Source organism: Chrysochloris asiatica, unplaced genomic scaffold (assembly GCF_000296735.1).
Source record: "Chrysochloris asiatica unplaced genomic scaffold, ChrAsi1.0 scaffold00082, whole genome shotgun sequence".
NCBI classification, from domain to species: domain Eukaryota; kingdom Metazoa; phylum Chordata; class Mammalia; order Afrosoricida; family Chrysochloridae; genus Chrysochloris; species Chrysochloris asiatica.
The window spans coordinates 5,268,135-5,293,396 of record NW_006408600.1 but is presented as its reverse complement, the minus strand read 5'-3'; the positions used below and the strand labels follow the sequence as shown (position 1 = coordinate 5,293,396).

General features: G+C 35.4%; 1 pseudogene; it reads right to left on the bottom strand.

Moving 5' to 3' along the window:
- LOC102841096 overlaps nt 1–4,122 on the bottom strand; it is a 40,034-nt pseudogene extending 35,912 nt beyond the window's left edge.
- Between the last annotated feature and the right edge of the window lie 21,140 nt (nt 4,123–25,262).

Below are 25,262 nucleotides of genomic sequence, written 5' to 3'. Positions count from 1 at the left end.
TTTAGGACCTTTCACTTTTTTATTTAGATAAAGAATATTTGGATTTCTGAACTAGCCTTACATACTTTTGTACTAGGGATTGTACAATTTTGTCATTGTTGGAACTGAGCTAGTTATATATTGCTCTCTTGAAAGAACTCATAAGAAGGAGAGGTGACTGAGCATTTGAAATTCAGTATGTGACTACGGTTGTAGGCTCAGTGGACCTAATGATAGTTACAGACAAGCTCAGAAAAAAATGATACTTATATTAAAACCTCCATGTATTTAAGAATGAGGTGTTCTTGTTTGATTGAGTAGCCATAATCTAAACAAAATATCAGGATTTTCCAATGTACTCCTCAATATTATGTGGCATTTATTTAAAAGCACATCAAGTACTTCACTATGTGGTGAGCTTTAACTCAGAAGACTCTCTTTCTCCCTAAAGTCTTTATGTTGTTGTGAAGCTAGATGTCAGCAAGTTGATTTTAACTTGTGTAATAAAGTAGGATGCCCTTTAGGACTTTGTAGGCTGTAGTATAAACACTAGATTGCTAACTGCAAGGTTGGCAGTTCAAACCCACCAGCTGCTCTTTGGAAAACCTATATATAAAACACCACTATGTGTTGGATAATCTATTAGACAACACTTAACACCATTAACAACAATATTTAAGGGAGGAAGCCTTGGTAGTGTGGATTATGAGTTGGACTGCTGACCACAAGGTCAGCAGTTTGAATCTATCAGCCACACTGTAGGAGAAAGATGAGGCTTTCTGCTCCTGTACAGGTTTACAGTACAGGAAAACACTACAGAGTCACTCTGAGTCAGAACCCACTTGACAGCACACAGCCTCTACCACCACCAATCTTTCAAGGAGAAAATTGCCAGGCTTATCCCTAGCAAAGCCCTGAGGTGGGTTCAAACAGCCAAACTTTGGGTTAGTAGCTAAGTTGCTAATAGTTTTGCCACCAGAATTCTTATAAAGTCATTATATATACTAAGTTTTATTGATTTTCAAGTAATAAAGATTTTGTTATATGATAAGATACACAGTCTAACTCCCTACCCTAAAGAGCCTGATATAAATTCCAATTATGATATAATTGGCTGGCATAGTTGGAAGGAGAAAATACTCAGGTAGTGCATACTTAAAGGCATAAGAGAGCAAGATGTGATATATGGAATAAAATAAAAACAGCTATGACTCAAATATAAGCTTTTTCTATTCCACCAGTTTTCATTATCTGGAAGTCCCCAGACTTTATACATTTGTTTGTGTATGAAGAGATAATAATAAAAAAGAAGTTTTATTGTGGGGACTGAATGGTCCAAATGGTTAAGTGTTCAACTGCTTCTGAGGCACCTCAGAAGACAATCATGGCGACCAGCTTCTGAAAAGCCACAACCTTGAAAATTCTATGGAGCAGTTCTCTGCACACATAGAGTCACCATGAGTCAAAATTAATTCACTGGTAACTAACAACAGTAATAACAATGTTAAGGAAAAGGGTCAAGGCTGAGAATCTGAAAATCCCCTTTCTTAAGCTAGCTGCTGAAACTGCCCCTCCTGAGTTATTTGCTCATTGAAAATTCTCTAGTTGGAAGGAGAGTGAACAGACATGCTAAATGAAATCACAGTAAGTGATATTATAATGCTAATGTTAAATATTGCTTAATGTAGATCCATAAAATTTAAATTTTTGGTTAGGTTTTATAATAATTCTATGTTTTAAGGAATCTAATAAGCAGAAAGACCAGGGTTCGACGTGACTCCCTTGATACTGCATTTTTAAAAATGAATCATTTAGATTTAAAAATTAATATGTAAGCATTGCACACCCTGATACTATTTTACCAATAATCTTTAGAAAGAAGAAAGAAGGAAGGAGGAAGAAAGAAATCGAGAGAAAGAAGAAAGGGGGAAGGAAGGAAAGAAAAGAAGAAAGAAAAGGGAGATAGTGAGGAAGGAAGGTTAAAGGAAAGGAGGAAGAAAGGGAAGGAGGCAGGTAGGATGAGAGGGAAAAAGGAAAGGAGGGAGAAAGAGTCACAAATTTTAAAAAAGCAAGGAAAGGCAGAAGGAAGGAAAGGAAGAAGAGGAAAAAAATAATTTTCATGAGGTATTTTTTAAGATCAAATACTATGCAGTCAACTTACTATATAATTGATGGCATATAGTAATTGAATTAAAATTATTGATTTGTATTAAGTAGCTCTTTAGTGAGGCTGTCTCCCTGTATTCATTTCCATTTAGTTTCTACTAAGCTGTTGTTACCAGAATAAGTGTGAAATAAGCAAATACATACACATTTACTATAGCAAACAGGCCGCCCAGAATCTAATTAGACAAAACTCTGCCCATCTGCTCTGCATTATCATGGGGCCTGCTCAAATGGATGTTGTTTCATTACTAAAAGGCAGAGAGATGCAAATTGAATTGAGCTGGACTTCCTCTCAGACAGAGACCAGGGCGTGAAGTCAAACCCTTGCTGTGAACTAACAAAGCACCACTGGGAAAAAGTAGGCTGAGAGGGGATTTCTTTTTCTAAGGCCACATGTCTAGTACTTAGTAGAGGCCATAAGGGAGTGTTCATCCCATTGTTTGGTACAAGGCGACATGAGTTGCCACAATATAAACCTTGTTCACTATGCAAATTGTTGATTTTGGTGCTTACTCCCTTGTGACAGATGCCCTTTGATTAACTGTATGTCACGGCATGTTGAATTGCATTTAACAAGAGTGAGACAAAGACTAGCAGAACTGACATGAGAGTTTATTCATAAAGTTAGCAATTTGCATTTAGTGTTTAGCTAAGATAATTAAAATATTTTGATAAAACTGTTGCTTAACAGCATCCATAATGTGCACTGATTTTCAAAATCTCTTTTATGTGTTGGTCCTGCATGGAGAGATTTAAAATAGTTTTGACAAGTTCTCTTTTAATAGGAGTAATTGATTGTTTAAGTTTTCAAAAAGGTTGAAGAATAAACTTTGGCTTTAAAAAGTTGTAGATTTAGAGTAGCTAAAAAGCTAATATATTTTATTAAAAGTTCTACATTTTGATCTTGGAAATAGGCTTTGAAGATGACATTTTTTCTCCATATGACGATTTTGTGCCATTTTCTCCAGTAAAAGCTATTTTTCCAGCACAAATGGATGCATTTTATCTAGGATTCCATTCATACTTATTTTTTAAAATGTTTATCTCATTGTAGAAATGCACTCTAATAAGGATCCAGACTTCCAAGTTTCAATAGGAGCAAAAGAATTAGGTTTTATGTTAAATTTAAAGGTTTTTCCCTGTAAGTATTTTTTTCTGATAAAAGGTTATACGCTATCAAATGAGAATTACATACAACTGGTAAAATCTTGAAAACCAGAGCCCTATGGTGACAGAGTCAGTGTTTCTTCTCATTCTTTCAGCCAGAGATAAAATATATTCTTGTATGACCCAAACATTCCCTGTTGCTCCATTCTCCATTCAAAGAATTATTTTCTAGGTTGTCCACAGATAGCCACATCTGGTCAGCTAGTATAGCTCATGCTTAGGCTTATAGATAAGAATCATAGCTATTCTATTCTTCAAGAATAATTAAAAGGAGACAAAGTATTGCTAGTTAGCTTCTTTTATACTTTTTAAAAATATATATCACTTTCCACAAATGGGGACATCATTCAGAAGTGAGTAGTAGACACCCTTTTGCAGTGTGACAAAAGACACTTGTCTTTCATGACACCATCCAATACCCATGAATGACACCCATGACTTACAAAATCCCTGTCAACCTAGTACTCTATACATCCAGTAGTATCACTGACTTTGGATAAACTTAAAACTATTTGTTATCCTTGATCTGACATCTAGAAAACTAACCACGAATCTCAGTGATAAGTGGTTGCTAGAGCTTAGGAAGAAGTAAGTCTACTGGCCTGAATGTCCTGTAAAAGAAGCATCAATAGATGTTGAAATGGTTTTCTTATTTTGATAAATTGAATAAAGTTCACACGAAACAGTCTCTTTAACTTATACAGTGAAAATGTAATCCTACCTGTGATCTGAGCACCTGGGGTCAGCATTATCTTTTGGATAGCGCACGCAGCTTCCCAATGGAACACGGATAGTCAGTGTGGACTCCATCCATTAATTATCCCTTGTCCTTTCAATAGTTCTCTCATTATCCTCATTTCTTTGTCTTACAGGTGTGTACCACCCTTTGGACTAATATTCTGTCTTTTCTTGTTGTTTCCATTTGCCTTTTTTTGGTCTTTGTTGTTGAGTGTATGAATCTGTGTCTAGTTACTTTGCTTATATCTGATCCTACCTACTAATCTTACCAGATTTGTTAGCACATAAATTGTACTTTTATAAAGTTTCCCTGATAAAGTGTCCAAAACATAGTCCCTTGTCTGAGTCTTTCTTGATGACTCTGCCTACAGTTAATCATTTTAATGATAATAATAATTCTTCTGTTAATTCTAATTGTCTAATGATAATATTAAATATTTACATTTTTCAACCAAAAAAAAAAAACCGAACACCAAAGAAAACACTTTTTTTCCTGGCAAATCCTGGAAAGGAAGTTATATGTGTATTTATGTATACAATGTGTCCATGAATAAGCATTTTAGGAGAAACAGCAACTTCCCCTTGACTATCCTGATATTGCAGAATGTAAGTAGTAGAAATCTTCACAACTTGTGTGTCATTTTGTTGTATGTGGTAGCTTGCATATTTCTGTGATGGTGGAAGCTATGCCATGAGTATTTCAAATACCAGCAGGGTTACCCATGGTGGATAGGTTTTGGCAGAGCTTCCAGGTCAAAACAAACTGAAAGAAGGACCAGACAATGTACTCTCAAGACAAAAGCTACTAAACCCTTATGGATAATAGCAAAACATTGTATGATGGTAAGCTAAAAGATGAGTCTCCCTGGTTTGAGAGCACTCAAAATATAACTGGAGAAGAGCTGCCTCCTCAGAGTTGTTTTAATGACACAGTAAAGCTTTCAGGATCTTCACTTACTGATGTGACCTGATTCAAAATGAGAAAAAACAGCCTCAAACACTTATTAGTAATTAGAAAATGTTATGTACCAACTACGAATCAAGGAAAATTGAAAGTTGTCAAAAATGACATGAAACACTTAAAGATCAATATTTGGACTAGTGTTGGCAATTTTGAATCAATCATATGGTGTACTATTTACAGAATGGCAAACTGAAAAGAATGTGTCACATTCATCCTTTAAAAGAGTACTTCAAGATCTATTCTGAAATACAATACTGTCAATGATAGGATAATATCCACAGATCTATAGAAAGACCTGTTGTGGTGCTGTGGGATAAGCACTTGACCACAAGGTTCATTTGAACTGCAAGGTTGGTGGTTCTAATTCACCAGCTGCTCCTTGGAAACGCTATACAGGGTCACTATGAGTTGGATCTGATCAAAGGCACTTTAAAACAACAACAGAAAGACCAGTTAATGCTATTATTCAAATTTATGCAGCAGGTACAAATTATAAAGATGAAGAAACTGAGGATTTTTATCAACTTCTGAAGTTTGAAATTTGCTTTTCATGTAATCAATATACATTGATAAAACAAAGGAGGATTAGTGATTGGAAAATATGGCCTTGATAATACAAATGACACTGGACAATGGAGATGAAATGGTAGAATTTTGCTAGACCAATGAGTTATTTGCTGAAAATATATTTTTTAACAACATAGACAGTGACTATATGCGTGGACCTCTCCAGATGGCATATACAGGAATAAAATTGACTGTATCTTTGGAAAACAGATGATGGGAAACTGCAGTATAATCTGTCAAATTAGTGCTGGTTACAAAACAGGCCATCAATTGCTTTGTGCAAGTTCAAACTGAAGCAGAAGAAAATGAAAACAAGTTCGTGAGAACCAAAACATCAGCTTGGATATAACAAACCTGACTTAGAGACCATTTCAAGAATAGACTTGACACACTGATCACTAATTATTAATGACCAGATGAGTTGCAGTATCATACATGAAGAAAGAAAAAAAAAATCACTTAAAAATATTAAAAAAAAAAAAGACCAAAATGTTTGTTAGAAGAGACTCTGAATCTTGCTTTTGAACAATGTAAAGTAGCTAAGGCAAACAGAAGAAGTCATGAATTAAAAGAGCTCAACAGAAGATTTCAAGGGCAGGCTGAGAAGACAAAGTATTATAGTGAAATGTGAAAGACCTGGAGTTAGAAAACCAAAGTGAAGAACATGTTTGGATTTCTAAAGCTGAAATAATTGATGAAAAATTCTAGCTTTTAGTTGAAACATTTAAGAATACTATGGGGAAAATATTGAATGATTAAAAAATCATCAAAAAAGATAGAAATAATAATACACAGAGTAAACGTATGAAATAGAATTGATCAGTGTTCAAGCACTTAGGAAGTAGCACATAATCAAGAAATGATAGCACTGAAGGAAGAAGTCCAAGTTGTATTAAAGTAATTGATGAAACACAAGGTTAGACAGAATGATGGAATATTAATTGAGATGCTGATATTACAGAATAGCAAACAGATGCTACAATGAAAGCACTCACTCGTCTATGCTAAGATATTTGGAAGATAATTACCTGGCCAACGCACTGGAAGAGAGCCGTATTTGTGCCTATTGCAAGATAGGGGATCCAACAGAATGGATACACTTTTAAACATTATTAATAATATCATACTCAAGTAAATTATCTGAAGATAATTAAAAAAAAATAGTTGCAGCAGTACATAGACAGGGGTCTGCCATATTCACCAAACAATATAGAACAAGGGATATCATTGTTGATGTCATATGGATCTTGACTGAAAGTAGAGAATACTAGAAAGATTACCTGTGTTTTGTTGACTAAGAAATGTTTTGTTGACTAAGAAAAAGCATTGACTTGTGTGAATCACAATAAAGTATGGATAACATTGTGAAGAATGGAAATTCCAGAACACTTAATTGTTTTCATGAGAAATTTGTACATAGACCGAGAGGCAGCCATTTGTACAGAACAATGGGATACATGGTTTTAAATCTTTCACCATACTTATTCAATCATTATGCTAAGGAAATAGTTCTAGAAACTGGACAACACAAAAAAGAATGTGGCATCAGGATAAGAGAATGGCTCATTCAAAACCTACAATATTCAGATAACATAAACTTGTTTCCTGAAAGTGAAGAGGACTTGAAGCCCTTACTGATAAAGATTAAAGACTATATTCTTTAGTATGAATTACACCTCAATATAAAGGAAACAAAAATCCTCAAAACTGGAACAATAGTCAACAAAATGGTAGAGAGTGAAAATAATTGAAATTGTCAAGGATTACATTTTACTTGGATCCACAATCATTACCTATGGAAGCAGCAGTCCAGCTATCACATGTTGTATTGGGAAAATCTGCTGCAAAATAACTCTTTAAAATATTTAAACTTAAGGATGTCACCTTGAGGGATAAGGCGGGCATGGCCCAAGCCATGGTATTTCCAGTCTTTTCATATGTACAGTAAGGTTGGACAATGAATAAAGAAGACTGAAGGAAAAGTTATTCCTTTGAATTATAGTGTTGGTGAAGAATATTCAATATATGATGAACTGCTAAAAGAATAAACACATTTTCCTTGGGAGAAGTATGGACAGAATGTTCCTTAGAAATGAGGTTGGTGAGAATTCTTTCACATGCTTTGAAGACTTTTTGTTTTTAAGTGCTATTGAGTCAGTTCCAACTCATAGCAACCATTTATAAGGTTTCCAAGGACCACCTGGTGGGTTTGAACGGATGACTTTGTGGTTTACAGTCCAGTGCTGATCGTACGGTGTCATACCAGAAGTCCTTTGAACATGAGGGATGATTAAAGTACAAGGTCAGAAAACACTTGAATAATAATTCCAACTCTCCAATTTAGCTAGGATTCTTTGACAATGTACAGATTGTAACAATCACATGAGTACATATGTATAACAATACATATGTAGGGTCCTACTGTACTCCTATAAAGAGCCCTAGTGGTGTAATGCTTAAAAGTTCAGCTACTAAGTAAAAGGTTAGTAGTTTGAACCCAACAGCCTTTGCTTGGAAGAAAGATGTAGCAGTCTGCTTTTGTAAAGATTTCTTCCTAGAAAGCTCTATGGAGTAGTTATATTCTGTTTGATAGGGCCACTATAAATCAGAATCAGTTACATGATACACAGCAAACAGCAGCAGACAAATAACTATTAACCAAATACAAAAATCAGGCAATGAATCTTGCTACAAGGTAGATGTTAGTATTTTTTTTAATTCCCTGATGAATTAAGGACAGAATTTAGATACTTAACACACACCAAGAACATACCCAGGGTTGTGTTCAATTTCCAAATGCTGACTACAATTCCTCCCTCTTTTCTTCCGATAAGGAAAATTAACAAAATGTAAGCACATGAGAGTTATGATATTTAGAGAAATAACCATGAGAAAACTGATTTCTATAGCAGCATGCTTCTAATAGAATATTATTTTGAAAGAAATTTTCTCTGTAATGGTTAAATATGCTACAGGATTTTTTCTAGGTGAGGGGAGCATGAGTCAGAATCAACTCAACAGCAAGTATAAGAAGAAATTATAAGAAATTATTTGGGTTTTAATACAAGTCACAGTGAGATTATACTTCATAGACTATTAGACTTTTGACTTTGCCAATAATATACCACAGGAAATAATGACGTATCAGATAAATCCTACAGCATAAGTGAATATTTAATTCACATGTCTGTTAATTATATACCAACAAAACTCATCACTCATTAAACATAGTCCTGCAAATTTTTCAGTTCAGTCTCTGATTTTATAATATTGATGGGATCTATGGTGCTGTGTTATAAGCACAGGAGCACAGGTCAATGACTTAAATCCACCAACTGCTCCTTAGAAACGCTATTGTGCGGTCACTATGAGTCGGAACAGACTCAATGGCACTTAAGAATGGCTACACCATACAACTTATCTGCAGATTTTCAAACCTTCTGAGACAATGAGACTAGCTTGACTCTACAGGGATCCAGCTTTTAACTGGGGATGTGCGGTTAGGAGGGAGAATGGAGGAGCATTAGGAAAATAGTAGTTGCTCTGTATGATAAGCACTGGCCTGTGAATTTAAGGTTGGTGATACTAGTCCACCAACTGCTCATGGGAAAAAGATGAGACTTTCTATTCCAGCAAAGATTTACAGCCCTGGAAATCTTATGGTGGTGGTGTTTACTTTGTTCCAACTCAGTAACCCTGAATAAGGTTTCTGCGGCCTTAAATCTTTAAGGGAGAAGCCTCATCTTTCTCCCATGGAGAATCTGGTAGATTTGAACTGTTAATGTTTCTGTTAGCTACCCGTTGGTAATCAAATATGCCATCAGGCCTATTATGGAAGTCTTAAACAGGGGCATTATGAGTCAGAAATGACTTGACAGCACTTAACAACAACAGCAAAGAGTATATAGTGTATGCTTCACAGTATGTGTTACTTGCACAATGTAATATTTTCTGTATTGGGCTGTAGGATCAGCACTGTGCTTTGAACCAAAAGGTCAGCAGTTAAACCCCACCAGCTGCTCCTCAGAAACTTTGTATAAGGTTGCTAAGAGTCAGAACTGACTCAATGGCACTTTACAACTGCATAGGAGGTAATTGGGAGTACTGGTGTGGTACTGTAGAATAAGCATTGAACTGCTAGCTTCAAGGATGGTGGTTCAAACCCATCAGCTCTTCCCAGGGAATTATATACAAGGTCATTATGACTCAAAACCTACTCCACAGCACTTAACAACAGAGGAGATAATTAAACAACATCTGTAATTTAATTTCTCTTATTACCTATTCCAGTCCCTTTTGTGGCACAATAAGTTTGCAATTGTCAACTAACCTAAAAGTTGGGGATTCAAACTCACATAGCAGTGATGCAGAAGGAAGGCCTGAGACCAGCTTCCATAAAGATTACAGCTAAGAAATCCATAGGGTGCACTTCTACTCTGTAACACATTTGGAAATCATGAGTCACAATCAACTGGTTCGTAATTTATTATTATTATTACTTATTCCACCCTGCTAAATTTAATTCCTTCTTATGGTATATGTTGTTGTTAAGTGTCATCAAGTCAGTCAATTCAGGGTAATCCTGTATAGGGTTTCTGAGGAGCAGCTGGTGGATTTTAACCGATGACCTGTGGCTGTATTAGTTTGCTTTTGTTAAGTTCCATCGAGTTGGTACCGACTCATAGTGACCTAATGCATAGCAGAATGAAACACTGCCCGATCCTGGGCCAACCTCACTATTGTTGCCACACTTGAGCCCATCGATGCTGCCACTTTGCCTATCAATCTCATTGGGGGTCTTCCTCTTTTTCTCTGACCCTCCACCTTACCAAACATAATATCCTTCTCCAGAGACTGGTCCCTCCTGACAATATGTCCAAAGTATGGGAGACGAAGTTTGGCCATCCTGGACTCCAAGGAGCACTCTGACTGAACTTCTTCCAACACAGATCTGTTGGTTCTTTTGGCAGGTCTTGGCACTTTTACTATTCTCCTCCAAAACTAACACTCAAAAGCATAAATCCTTCTATAGTCTTCCTTATTCACTGTCCAACTTTTGCATGCATATGAGGTTATTGAAAATACCATGGCTTGGGTCAGGTGCACCTTAGTCCTCAAGCTGACACCTTTGCTCTTCAACACTTTAAAAAGGTCTTGTGCAGAAGATTTGCCTAATGCAATACATTGTTTGATATCTTGACTGCTGCTTCCAGTGTTGATAGTTGATCCAAGAAGAATGAAGTCCTTGACAACTTCAATCTGTTCTCCATTGATAAGAAAGTTGTTTATTGGTCCAGTGGTAAGGATTTTTGTTTTCTTTACATTGAGATGCAATCCAAACCAAAGCCTTTGTTTGGTCTTTGATCTTCATCAATATATATTTTAAGTCCTCTTCACTTTCAGCCAGCAAGTTTGTACCATCTGCATATCGCAGGTTGTTAATGAGTCTTCCTCTAATCCTGATGCCATGTTTTTCTTCATACAACCCATTTGTTAGGATAGCTTAAATCATAAATTATCAAACAAATCTAACATCTTAGTTGCCAAGAACAAGAAAGGTCTACTCCTAGATCAGGCTACCCATTTTTTGTGGTAAAATTGGGACTTCATTCCAGTTTGATTTCCCACAATGGCATAACAGAGCAAACAAAAGAGCCACAATCCAGAAAGTTGTCAGTAGCTGCAATAGAGTGAATAGAGTACAGAAAGGTCTTATATCAGCAACCTCATGATTTATACAGAAATGACAAACATCACTTCCACACACAGTCTTTAGCCAAAGTCAGTCATTCACACATATAACATCAACATTGTATGAAACTTCATTTCCTTTTTCTATTCAGAAGATGAGAAGAGCTAGATGCTGTTAACAGTGGTAATGCCACTGCAGTAGTCAGCATTTATGAGACAAAATGCCAAGTCCATATCAATGAAAACAAAATAGTATATATATATATAAATATATGCATATACATATGTTTGGGATTGTCATGGCTCTGTACAGAAGCACTAGACTGTGAACCTCAAAGTTGGCAGTTCAAGCCCACCAGGCTGCTCTTTGGGTGAAAGAGGAGGCTTTAGGCTCCCACTGATTTGCAATATCAGAAAACCTACCCAGGGTCACTATGAATTGGAACCAACTCAGTAACAGTGAACAATACATAGAGGGAGCATTGGCTTTGTAAGATAAGTTCTGAACTTTAAATTACAAGACTGGCATTTTGAACCCACCAGCTGTTCTGCAAGGAAAAATAAAAGCTTCTGCTCCTACAAAGATTTACAGCCTCCAAAACCCTATACAGGGTCACTACCAGTTGGAATTGATTTGACAGCACTTAACAACAACATATATACATATACATATACATATACATATATATAGTTATTATATTGTTGTTAATTGCCGTCGAGTCGGTTCTGACCCATAACGACCCTGTACAGGGTTTCCGAGGGTGTAAATCTTTACGGGAGTAGAAAGCCTCATCTTTCTCCCGCGGAGCGGCTGGTAGTTTCGAACCGCTGACCTTAAGGTTCGCAGCCCGATTCGTAACCACTACGCTACCAGAGCTCCTTATAGTTATTATATATATGTAATTATTATATATATGTAGAGAAAGAGAGAGAGATTGAGAGTCCAGATCTGGTGCAAAGTTGGTTTGAATCACAAGGTAGGTAAGTGATTCAAACTCACCAGCTGTTCTTTTAAAATCACTTTGAGTTGGAACTGACTTGACAGCACTTATCGGAAACAACAATATATATGCATACATGCATGTGTATATATATATATATATATATATATATGCATGTATGTATATATGTTGGTGTGGCTCTTTGGATTAACGCACCAGACTGCAAAGCTGTTTGAACTGTAAGGATGGTGGTTCAACCGCACCAGCTGCTCCTTGGAAACCCTATACAGGGTCACTAAGGGTTGGAACCCACTCGACTGCACTTCACAACAACAACAACATATATTTATGTATGTATGTATTAACATATATGTTAATATATGTTGTTAATATATGCTGCTGTTATGTACCGTCAAGTCATTTCTGACTCATAGCAACCCTGTATAAGCTATCTGAGAAGCAGCTTGTGGGTTTGAAATGCCGACCTTGTGGTTCTAAGTCTAGAGCTGATCTTACAGTGCAACACCAGGAATCCACATTAATAGATAGAAGATTAATATCATAGCTAGTGGTCACTGGAAAGAACTGAATTAAAATCTCAGAATAATAACAGTATCAATTCTATTACATATCTCAAAAACTTACAAAGTATATATAATTTCAAAATCTAACAAAATAGTTGCTTTTGTACTTCCTTATAAAGTCTGCTTTTCAAACTTCCCAATAGAAAATACATTGTTGTTTTGCACAATTCTAACAAAATCTTAAACTCTAAATTCCTTAATGGATGGGCAAGATATGGTGAAGAGTCAGAGACAACCCACATGGTCATTTCAATATTCTTTAAAAATCTTGTGAGACTGTTGACATTTTGGAGCAGTTGTATTCTGTCTTTACAGAGTTGTTATGAGTTAGAATTGATTCAATGGCAAAGGGATTTCCCCTCTTGAAAGTATTATAAATCAACCCAAAGCAGTTGCTAATATACACTACATGAGTAATTTAAGAATGATGGTGATTTAATAATCATGTAGCTGTGCCAAAATTACTAATGACAAGAAAAATTTATTAATGGTGAGAAATATCTAATTTAGTTTGGCAATTTAAAAATGCTGTTGGTGGCGTTTGTGTACCACTGAGTCGATTTCCAACTCTTAATGTTTCTGAGACTTTAGGGGAACAGAAAGCCTCATCTTCTACTGAGTGATGGTAGATTCAAACTAATGACCTTGTTGTTAGCAGCCCAGCTCATAATCTATTACCCTACTGAGGTTTCTTAGTTAAAGGTGGAGTCAATATAATTTAGTCCACAAAGATGGTAGAAAACATCTTACTACATAAGAAAAAGTTTCTTGCTCTGTTAGGGGTTCAGACTTTCAGATATAAATCCTTGGAATTAATGTAGGCAAATAGCACACCCCAAATCTGTAGCTGGGAACCCTGGTTTGATGTATATTCTGAGGGAAGATTGCCACCTACTGGATTGCTAACACCATTCCTTCAGCTGTTATAGCTATACATGGTTCCTTTAAAATTACAGACGTTAAAATAAACTCCAGTTCATTTAAACTTCAGACATGAATTTCAATAGGAGCTTTGAAGATATCAAATTATTTCCATCATCCTCCTGAGTAAGCTGCATATGATCTGCTTCAACTCTCACTGCAATGCTACCAGCCTCAACCCTTTGGTGTTTCAACTCTTTTATGTGAGATAGAAGACATTTTGATTTTTTTTTTGAAAGTCACCTATGCATCAGCTGATTTTTGTCTTCCCCAAACCAAAGTATCCAGTTGTACTTGTAATAGATAACTCTTCTAAGAAATAATCACATCTGTAACATTTTACTTGATTATTGGAAGCAGTTCTCCTCTCCCTAATATTTTCATTTTAAAAATAATGATTTGAACTTCACACTGCAAGGATGTGGATGTGCAGAATGACAATGCAATTTAGAACATGTCAGTAATGAGCAGCACAACTCTTAATACTTCTCTGAGCAACGAATACAATGAAATCACATTTCTCCATTCAATTGTCATTGTTGTTGGTAAGTGCTACCTAGTTAGTTATGATTTATAGTGTACTGCCTTTTGTAACAAAAATAAGAGATTCCAGCTCTATCTTTCAGCACTGGAGAAAGAAGGGAGACTTCGAGTCTACTTACAACTCCACTATCAGTTTTAAAGGTAATTGTCTTCTGAATATTACTGTATCAATGTAGCATGCTGGAATTTTGGTGGGCAAGTATAAGAAAAGACAAAGACAATATTAAAAAATACAAAGCAGTACAATGAAGAAAACTGACAACTGGAAGAGTATGCTATAGGTGAAGGTGAAGGGAAAATGGAATAGAAATAAGAGATAAACAACAATCACTAGGAAAGAGGGTAAATAGTTGAGCTAATAGAATGAAATGAAATAAATAGTAGAGAGGTGTCTGTATGCAGAAGGCAATGTGATATAGAACAAAAAAGAAGCAAAATCAAATATTTGGTATTATATAGGCCTGGAGTCCTTAGCAGTCTCTGGGTGGTCCAAGCAAACAGTTAAGCAGTTGACTACTAACCAATTGGTTGGTCATTCCTAACCTCCCAAAGAGTGCCTCAGAATAAAGATTTGTTCTCACCTTCCAAAAGGTCACAGCCTGTAAAACCCTATGGAGTGCAAGTCTACTATGCACATATGAATCAGAATGCATTCCACAATGGGATTGGCTTTGGTTTTCAGAGTCATTAGCAGTGTAATTTTGGACAGGTTCCTTTATTTTACTGAGGATGAGTTTTATCTCCTACAGAATAGAAATTCCAGGTTGACCATAATTTTTTTAAAAAAATTATATAATGCATATACTCTGATAAATTAAGGAGCTGGATATGCAGTAATTTTTTTTAAATGTACTTTTCCTTTGACAAGGTTAAAAGAGATATAGAAAAATAATAATGTTGTTGTTAAGTGCCATCAAGTCAATTTTGTCTCATAGTGACCCTGTATAGGGTTTTCAATGAGTAGCTGGTAAGTGTCAATTGCCAACTTGTAGCGAGCAGTCTAGTGTTTCCCTTGCAATACCATACAAGGACTCCTTTAGCTATAATGAAGATAAAAAAATATATAATAAAAATGGAGAGGCAATAATAAAGGCCCTAGGTAAGGAGAGTTAAAATAAAAACAAATTAAAATGGCAAAACCATCAGGAAAAAAACAAAAAACCAGATCTTGATGGAAATATTGATGGGTACTAGAAAGAATACTGACTTACTAAGATTCCTACAAGGAGTCTTGGTAGTGTAGCGGATCATTAATTGGGATGCTAACTGCAAGTTCAGCAGTTCAAATCTACTAGTTGCTATTCAAGGTCTCTATGAGTCAGGATCGACTTGAGGACACACAACCACCTCAACCAAGATGTCTGCTGTAGTAAAAGAGAATCAAATATGAATGCAAATAACATTGGAATTGGCCAAATTATATCAAATAGCCAGTTTAGCTATCATCATGAGTTTTTACCTGTTTGATGATAATTTTGAAGTTTTAGTTCAAACTTTTTAGCTTGCCTTTCTTTAAACCACATTTTCAACATCTTTCTATAAGGGAATCTTATTATCTTCATTGCTTCACTTACTATTCTCTCAGTGAACTTTGCCTTGATTAGTAGCATTAGATTTCATTCAGGAAAGGGTAAGTGTTTGCACTGATTCTATGGTTGATCAAGAAGAGTAATACATTTTAAAATTTGGGGTGAAGCAGATTAATAACTAGAGTGGGGAGAATTCTGTGTCAAAATTCTGAAGTGGGAGACACAGAAGAGACATAGCAAGCCTTTTCACAGCCTGATGCAACAAGATTAGATCATTGCCAAGACTGTGTAGAGGCACACACATTCACAGTTGTGTGATTGGTTGCCATCTTTGAGTGAAATGCTGTTATTTCCCACACTAGAAGTTAACAGATTTGGTTGCTATAAAAAATGCACACTGCCATTGTTTTCTAAGAGATAATTAAGTTTCTAACTTGCAGGGCATTGGCCCATATCTTTTCACATTAGGGTTATCATTCAGTTCACCCAAATTTGTCCGTTCAGTTTTGCTTCATTGTCCAGAAACAAAGCCAGAAAAATGGGTTGGAAGCCCTGGTAGACAGATTATTGAACTCTGCAACTTTATCTTTTGTTTTCTTTGTCACCATCTCCTCCAACTTCTTGTATTGGTGGTGATAATCATAGAAACTAAAGTGCAAATAGAATTTTATAACTTATGTAATTTTTTCCTATACATTATTTTGTTTTTAACTAAAAATTGTTCTGCTGAATCCAAACCTTTATTTCTATGACTGTCACTAATATTCTGGAAAATAACCTTTCCATTTCTTGCCTCATATGTAGTCTTACAAATTTAAAGTCTTTAATCAGTATGGTCAAGAGACATTTTTTTTTTTTTCCCTAAAAATAAAATCTAATCTCCTTATCAGAATACATGGTATTCTACGATCTTGTACAAATTGATTTTTAGCCTAATCTTCTTTTCTATATTCTCCATTAACCTCTTTCTGATTGCTTTCCTCTCAAAATGAATTTGTGCATGTTTTTTCCTCTGCTCCAAAAGCCCATTTGTATTTCTAAACCCTGATCCATTGTGAGCTTCTCTATATCATTTCTTGTTTAATAAGATACTAGCTACCCCAGAAGTCACTAGGTACCAGTTTTTAAGGGTAGTAAAGCATCGCTAGAACAACTAGAATTGTTTCTCGTCAAAAAGTTATATGAACACATACAAGTGTTTTCAATTGCACATTCTAAATCAAATACTGTGTTTTTGAGAAGTTCACTTATTTACTATTTTGAGAAAAAATAATGCAGTGTAGGTCTGCTTATTTGAAATAAGTGTTTTGTTTCATCACCAAAATTTCACACTCTCACAAATAGCTCACTAATACAGTATGGGATTTTTTAAATAATTAAATAAGGAGCTGATATGAGCCGTAAAGAATTGGGAATTGCTTTCTTTCTTTCCTTTCTTTCTTCCAGAACAATGACTCTTCATTGCTCCATGGAAGAAATTGGTAAGTAAATTTATTTCTCTATAGAATATTTATTAGTATATGGCCAATTTATGTTCACATCTACTAAGGAAGTACTGAGTTTATATACTGCAAAATAAATATTGAAAAAATATGAAGGAATATTTTTTAAAGACCTTGAGTACAGTAACATACTTAGGTCTTCAAATGCTTGGGTTTTTCTGATTTATTTATTTATTTATTTATTTATTTATTTATTTATTTATTTATTTATTTATGTCCTAGTGTCTTATCAAGAGTTATATAAAGTTTTGCCTCCTCTGTGAAATCCCAGAAAGGCAGAACTTTATCTTAGACAATTTTGTGATCGAACATAAATATAAACAGTTCCAGAACTGAAAATCAAGAATCATAACACATTTCCCCTAGATTAACTCTGGGCATAGGGTATAATAAAAATTAATATTTTGTTGTATGTTTTTATATATGTGCATAGCTGAAATGAGTTATATAGTCTTAAAAATTGACTTGAATTTTGGGTTATTGCATTATAAGTAATGGCAAGAAACCTCAGGATTTTATGCACACACACACATACACATATACATACCTTAAATATCAGATTTGAAGTTAGAAATAAACTCTGTCTGTTTCCCTAATGAGGACTATGGTGCTCCTAAATGTAAATATTAAAAGTAAATGTACCCTCAAAAGCAGCTGTACAACTTAGCTAGCATTTCCCCCCTGAATTTTAGATTTATGAAACAACAACAACAACAACAAAAAAAAAAACCTAACAACAACAACAAAAAAACTAACAACAACAACAAAAAAACCCCGATGTCTCAGCTGCTACCTTTCAACAATTTTACTCTAAGGCAATAAATAATTCAATGTGCTAATTTGACAGATGACTCTCCAGGAGCCTCCTACCATTACTAGCATCATTAGGCCATAATATGCATGACGAGGACGGGCCATTCAGCAAATGTCCTTCACTTGTTTACCCCTAAAGAGCTGTACTCTGCACAATTAACTAATGAAGCATTATGGACCTTTTTTTTTTTTTTTTTTCCCTTCCCTGCAATTTCAATATATCAATGCAGACAGTCTAAGGGAAAATATATTTTGCTTCCTTTTGCTAACAAAGTGTTTATGAGATGGTTAAAACTCTACTGTAGTTTCCAAGTAAATAAGGGGAAAATAATAAGATGGTCAAAATGGATCATCATCATAATTATTATTATTACTTCCCTTATTTTCCATGATTTGTGAGAAAAATACAAAAGCAATTTAGTGTTGAAAAGACAAAGAAAATACAGTGTTCAAATTCCCTGTTTAATATCTGCTGATTATCAAGAATTTGTAGTGTCCCCTTCAAGTTAGACTGTTTTATCCTTAATCTAAACACCTGGTTATATATGCATTTTCTCAATCTCATTCTCAAATTTACAATTTAAGTCTAATTTAAAAAACAACTAAGATAGCATGGTTCATACTTTAATCACAAATATTCTAATTGGGTTTTTGTGCATGGTTCTAGCATTACTGTCCAAATCAATAAAGCATGTATCTATAAATTTTCAACTAAAGTCACTAAATCCATGTCTAAATAGTCCCCCTCCCACACACATAAATCTGAGTAAAACAAATAAACTAACATCAGCTGATTTGACTCTTACGATATAACTAAACATTTGAATTGCCAAAACATTTTGATATTGGGGAAAGACAGCAAAGTGAAATTGAATTGGGGAATCTCTTCCTTTCATTTGCAAAGTATATGTTATAAGTTCTTAGTTAATAAAGAAATTATGTTACTCATCCACATCTGGGAATGTTTTCTGGATTAGAGTGAGGAAAGAAAACTCTGCTAAAGCATTCTAATTGTAGCAAATATGAGAGGGAGCACTTTCAACTAGAATAGTTACTTATTTCTGATTGCAGCCACCACCCAAACCCACAGAGATGGGGATGCTATTTGCCAGGAATAATAGTTCACACCCACCACTTGTCTGTCAATTTGTTGAATTGTGGTGGCTTGCATATTGTGATGCTGGAAGTGATGCCACAGGTATTTAAATAACAACAAGGTCACCATGAAGTTTAGGTTTCAGCTGAGCTTCCAGACTAAGACAGATTAGGTAAAAGGAGAAATAGACTTTTAAATGTTTAGCCACCAAAAACCTTATGAAGAGCAGTAGAACACTGTCAGATAGCATCAGAATATTGAATATAGAAACATAAAGCATTGAGTTCAAGTGTAACAATGATTATGAGGATGGAGCAAGACCAGGAGGTGTTTCTTTCTGTTGTTACTAAAGTTACTCTGAGTTACAACTGATTTAATGGCACTTATGGAGCTCTGGTAGCGTAGTGGTTACGAATCAGGCTGCGAACTGCAAGGTCAGCAGTTCGAAACTACCAGCTGCTCCGTGGGAGAAAGATGAGGTGTTCTGCTCCCGTAAAGATTAACAGCCTCGGAAACCCTGTGCAGGGTCGCTATGAGTCGGAACCGACTCCACAGCACATAACAACAACAACAACAACAATAGTTAGCATCGTTCTTCTTGGGCATAAATCATTATTTTTTTCCAGTTGACAACAAAGTTCAAAGACAGTCACAAGCAGAGTTTTAAAAGCTCATGGAAAAATTCCATTAATTTTAAATCCATTTTTCCACATTGTTTTTGAAGCACCCTCATAATATAATACTTTTTTATGTACAATTAAAATGATAAATAACAGTTAACTTTGTGTATGAATTATCATAAAAGTTATGACTTTTAAATGTTAATTCTGTTTAAATGCTTTATGTTTATTTCACTAAGGGGAAAACATTTCACTAAGGGCATCTTGGTTCTTTCAGAACTTTGAAGCTCAGAAAATATTTATCTAATAAGCAAAAGACAGCCATTGTATTCAAAGTTATGCAGATAAATTCTGATAGATATTCATGTCAATATATGTCAGATTCTTATTCTATTGTTGTTGTTGTTAAGTGCCGTCGAGTCGGTTCCGACCCATAGCGACCCTGTACCGGGTTTCCGAGGGTGTAAATCCTTACGGGAGTAGAATGCCTCATCTTTCTCCCGCGGAGCGGCTGGTAGTTTCGAACCGCTGACCTTAAGGTTCGCAGCCCGATTCGTAACCACTACGCTACCAGAGCTCCTTATTCTATAAGGTGTATGAAATGACTGAAAATCACCTCTGAAAACTATATTCTACAAGATTTTATCCCACTTATACAATGTATACATTTCTTTCGATAGATGACATTGTAAACAAAACATGCTAATAGAGATATGAATAAACTTAGTGGAAAAATAATTTAAAAATTTTTTAATGTAAAGGTTCCCAGTGACAATAACATTGTTGTTCTTAAGTACCATCAAATTGGTTCCAACCCATAGTGACCCTGTTTCTGAGAAGCAGCTGGTGAGTTTGAACTGTCAACCTTGTAGTTAGCAATCTGGTGCTTTCCTGAAGTGCGACAGCAGACATAGCCTACGGTAAATTATAGATGCAGTTATAGGTGATGTTTTGTATTTAATAAAGAGGGTACTGTTTAACTTTAAAATATTGTCTTTTCTATACATCTATGAATATGTACCAAATTTGATGGAGTCCCCAAACTTACTTTTTTCAAAATGTAATAAAGGATGGGAAAAAATGATTTGAATGTCAATGAAAGCAATAATTACATTGCTATTATACTAGGGAGAAAGTCAGGTGTCATTTTTTTTTTTTTTTCTCTTCAATATCTTTAAAGTGTTGGAACCTAAATTATCAAAATAGATTTTTATTGTTAGCAGCTATCAAGTCTTTCCGTGACTCATAGTGACCCTATAAACAACAGAACAAAATACTTCTTGGTCCTGCGCCACCCTCATGATCAATGAGTTTATTTTTTTAGTTTATTATATGTGAACTATATGGTACCTTTGTTACTGCCCATTCTTTCTTGCAGTTAGTCAAGCTCCTTTCAGCTTGTCTGGTCTAGGATGCCACTAAGATGTAGAATCAGACCATTATAATTCATAGAGTTTTCAGTGGCTCTGTGAATTTCAGAAGTAGATTTTCAGAAGTAGATCACCAGACCTTTTTTCCTAGTCAATCTTTGTCTGGAAGTTCTGCTGAAACTATATGGGCAGGTCTACTGTCCTATATGGTTGTTATGAGTAGGAATTGACTGGATGATAATGAGTCTTTGGGTTTGCTGCAGGAATTTCATAAGCATGAATATATTTGGTGTACATTTTTTTTCTGAAGAAAAGCATAAAAATCACATTTTTATATGAGTTATAATTCCTTTCAATGTGAAACCTTCAAAACATTATTTAATTAAATTTGTTAAATAAAATGATCTCACAATTTGAAATATGTACTGCACAGTCAACACTCATGGAAGCAGAAAGTCAAGAAATCAAACGGCGTATTGCATCAGGCAAATCTACTGCACAAGCCCTTTTGAAAGTGTTGACGAGCAAAGATGTCATCTTGAGGACTAAGATGAACCTGACCCAAGCCATGGTATTTTCAATAACCTCAGATGCATGTGAAAGCTGGACAGTGAATAAGGAAGACCGTAGAAGAATTGATGCTTTTGAGTTATGGTGTTGGAGGAGAATATTGAAAGTGCCATGGGCTGCCAAAACAATCAATAGATCCATTTTGGAAGAAGTGCAGCCCACTAGAGTGTTCCTTGGAGGCCAAGATGGCCAAACTCCGTCTCTAATATTTTGGACATATTGTCAGGAGGGAGCAGTCACTGGAGAAGGATATTATGTTTGGTAAGGTGGAGGGTCAGAGAGAAAAGAGGAAGACCCCCAATGAGATGGATTGGCCAAGTGGCAGCATTGGTGGACTCAAGCGTGGCAACAGTAGTGAGGTTGGCCCAGGATTGGGCAATGTTTTGTTCTGCTGTGCATAGGGTCGCTATGGGTCAGTACAGACTCGATAATACCTAACAACAACAACAACAACACTGCACTTCTTGGTCTGACTTTTGCTTGTCCTATAATTTAGCCTAGATAGTCTACTGAGTGAAAAGAGACCAGATATGGAATACCGTGTAAGAATAATTAAATGTTTCTTAAATCTGAATGGTATGACTTTATTTTAAATAATTTATCTTTTATTCATAAGAGATATCCAGCAAAATTAATATGGGTAACAATCTCATAAATTATAATTAATCAAATTACCTCTAAAATTGTAGGATTTTGGCATTTTGAGTTTTTCAAATATCATTAATGATATTTGAAAATTGCTAGAAATTATTATATATCAAAGTTTATTTTAAAACATGGTTTTGCTATAATAGACCTACAATATGAGACTAAAAAATTACCAGTAGTAGAATAAATGTATATAATTTCTATATACATTCAATTATAATGATTATATTTTCACTGAAAATATCTCAAATATCATTTAAGACTTTTAATAAAATAAGATTCTTACTTTTTGCAAGGAAAAAAATAAAACAATTAAAAGCTACAAGTGGTGTTTTTCTAAAGCTTTACTTTTCATTATGTAGTAATTTCTTTTTTTCAGTTTAATATTGCTGAAAATTCAAGATTGCACCATTTAAAAAAATCATACCTGTGATAAATACATCCCAGGAAGACATACTCCCATAGATATGCCACTTAACTGCAGGCTCACAGTTCATTGAAGATATTTCTGTTTATTTTGATATCTTTTGTTAAAGAAATCCACAGTACAATGATGACCAGACAAAGACAAGGAATAAAAGCCATTCATCCATTCATGGGTAATTGAATTCACTCATATTTCATAAACAGACTGCCTATCTGCAGGGTTGTGTTTTATTTGAATAACTTTCTTTAAAATGCTTTTCCTTATAAGATGGGGAATTACAATAATGTTTAAGAACTCAAGGTCAAAACATCTTTAAGTTAGTTTATTTGATGGTTGCTTTGCCATGAGAGGAGGCACCCCTCCCTTTTTTCCTCCCTCCCTTCTACAAATTGCCTTTAGACTGGATGTTTATTGCCCAAAGTAAAGAACAAAACACAGAGGCAATTAAGCCCAGAATTGCCTGCTGGTGCTCATGACAGTCAGGCCACCAGCCTGAGCCTAGGAGTCCACCCAAATCCAAAAAGAAGACATCTCTGTACTGAAACAAAGCCAAGCAGCAAGACATCATTACTGTTAATTACCTGATCAACTGAAAAGAGTTGGTGTCAGTGGCAATACACCGAACTCGGTATGGCAGCTGATGCTGTAAAAGACAGTTGGTCTCACTTTGTCCTGTTAAGCATTGTACTGTGAGATGATCCACCTCAATAAAGAGCTCAAGTAATTATACTCCAACAACTGTGTTTGTGTGCTCTGTATGCTGTATTGTGCCCTAATCACAACAAACAACCTGTCCTCTGGAAACAGGTGGCATCTGCTAAATATCAAATAGAAAAAAAAAAAGAAAAGAAAACACATGCTTTCAAATAGTAATTCATTAATTTGTAAGCCAAAGGACATGAAGACTGGTGAAAAATATGGCAGTACACTGAAGCTTAATTAACATGGATTATGTAAAAGGAGACATACATTCACCAAACCACAAGTGGCCTATTTGTGCTAAATAAATATTTTCAAAACAAGTGTATACATATATAATTTGATTATTTTCACTTTTCATTCATATTATCACTGATTACACTTGAAAATCAACCAAAAATGTGTTAATAGAGTACATTGGTCAACCTGATATAGCTATGTTCACTGAAGACTGTGTAATTGAAAATGAGTAATATATTTTGTATATATTATGTTAATATAGGGGCAAAATATGGAGTGTATTCAGTGAATTTAGATGTTCTATGGTAGCTGTTGTGCATCATGACTGATCTGTATATGTTATTTTTGACAGTGAATGCAACACCATTCCTCTACAATTTTTGTCATACCCAGCGAAGTAAAACATTGGTTGCCATATTCAAAATGCCCAAAACCAGTCAATTTCAGCTCACTAATGCCTAATATATTGAAGTTTATGTGTTCCATTCATTTTTTACAATTTCCAATTTTCCTAAATTCATACTTCAAACATTCCATGTTCTGATCATTAATGGATATTTACAGCTGTTTCTCTACATTTTGAGTTGTGCCCCATCAGCAAATGAAGGTCCCACGGGCTTTACTCCCATGAGCTTTAATCCATTAGCGTCATCACTGTCAACTCTACTATGAGGAGGCAGCTCTTCCCCAGTCGCATTTTGAGTGACTTCCAACCTGAGGGACTCATTTTTCCGGCACTATATCTGAGAGTGCTTATTTGCCATTCATAAGGTTTCAGTTACTAAACATTCAGAAGTAGTTCATCACTCCTTTTTAGTCTGTTTTCATCTGAAAGCTCATCTGAAACCTGTTCATCCTGGGTGACCCTGCTGGTATTTAAAATACTGATCACATAGCTTCCAGAATCACAGAAATTCACAGGTGACATTACAACAAACTGATGGACAAAAAGGAACATATCCGGATCAGTCATGTGGTGCAACGCTGTCTCTGATAGGATAATATCCATGCGCCTACAGGGAACTCTGGTAGTGAGCGTAGTGGTTACAAATCGGTCTGCAAACCTTAACATCAGCAGTTCGAAACTACCAGCCGCTCCGTGGGAGAAAGATAAGGCTCTCTGTTCCCATAAAGATTTACAGCCTTGGAAACCCTGTACAGGGTCGCTATGGGTCGGATCCGACTCAACAGCACTTAACAACAACAACAATAGGGAAGACAAGTTAACACCACTATTCAAATTTACGCACCAACCACTAAAGCCAGTGAGGATGAAATAGAATGCTACCAACTTCTTCAGTCTGAAATTGATCAAATGTGCAATCAACATGTATTGATCATTACTGATGGTTGGAATGCAAAGATTGAGAACAAAGAGGAAGGATTGTTGCTGTTGTTAAGTGCCATCAAGTCGGTTCCAACCCATAGCGACCATGTATAGGGTTTCCCAGGAGCAGCTGGTGGATTCGTAGTTGGAAAATTTGGCC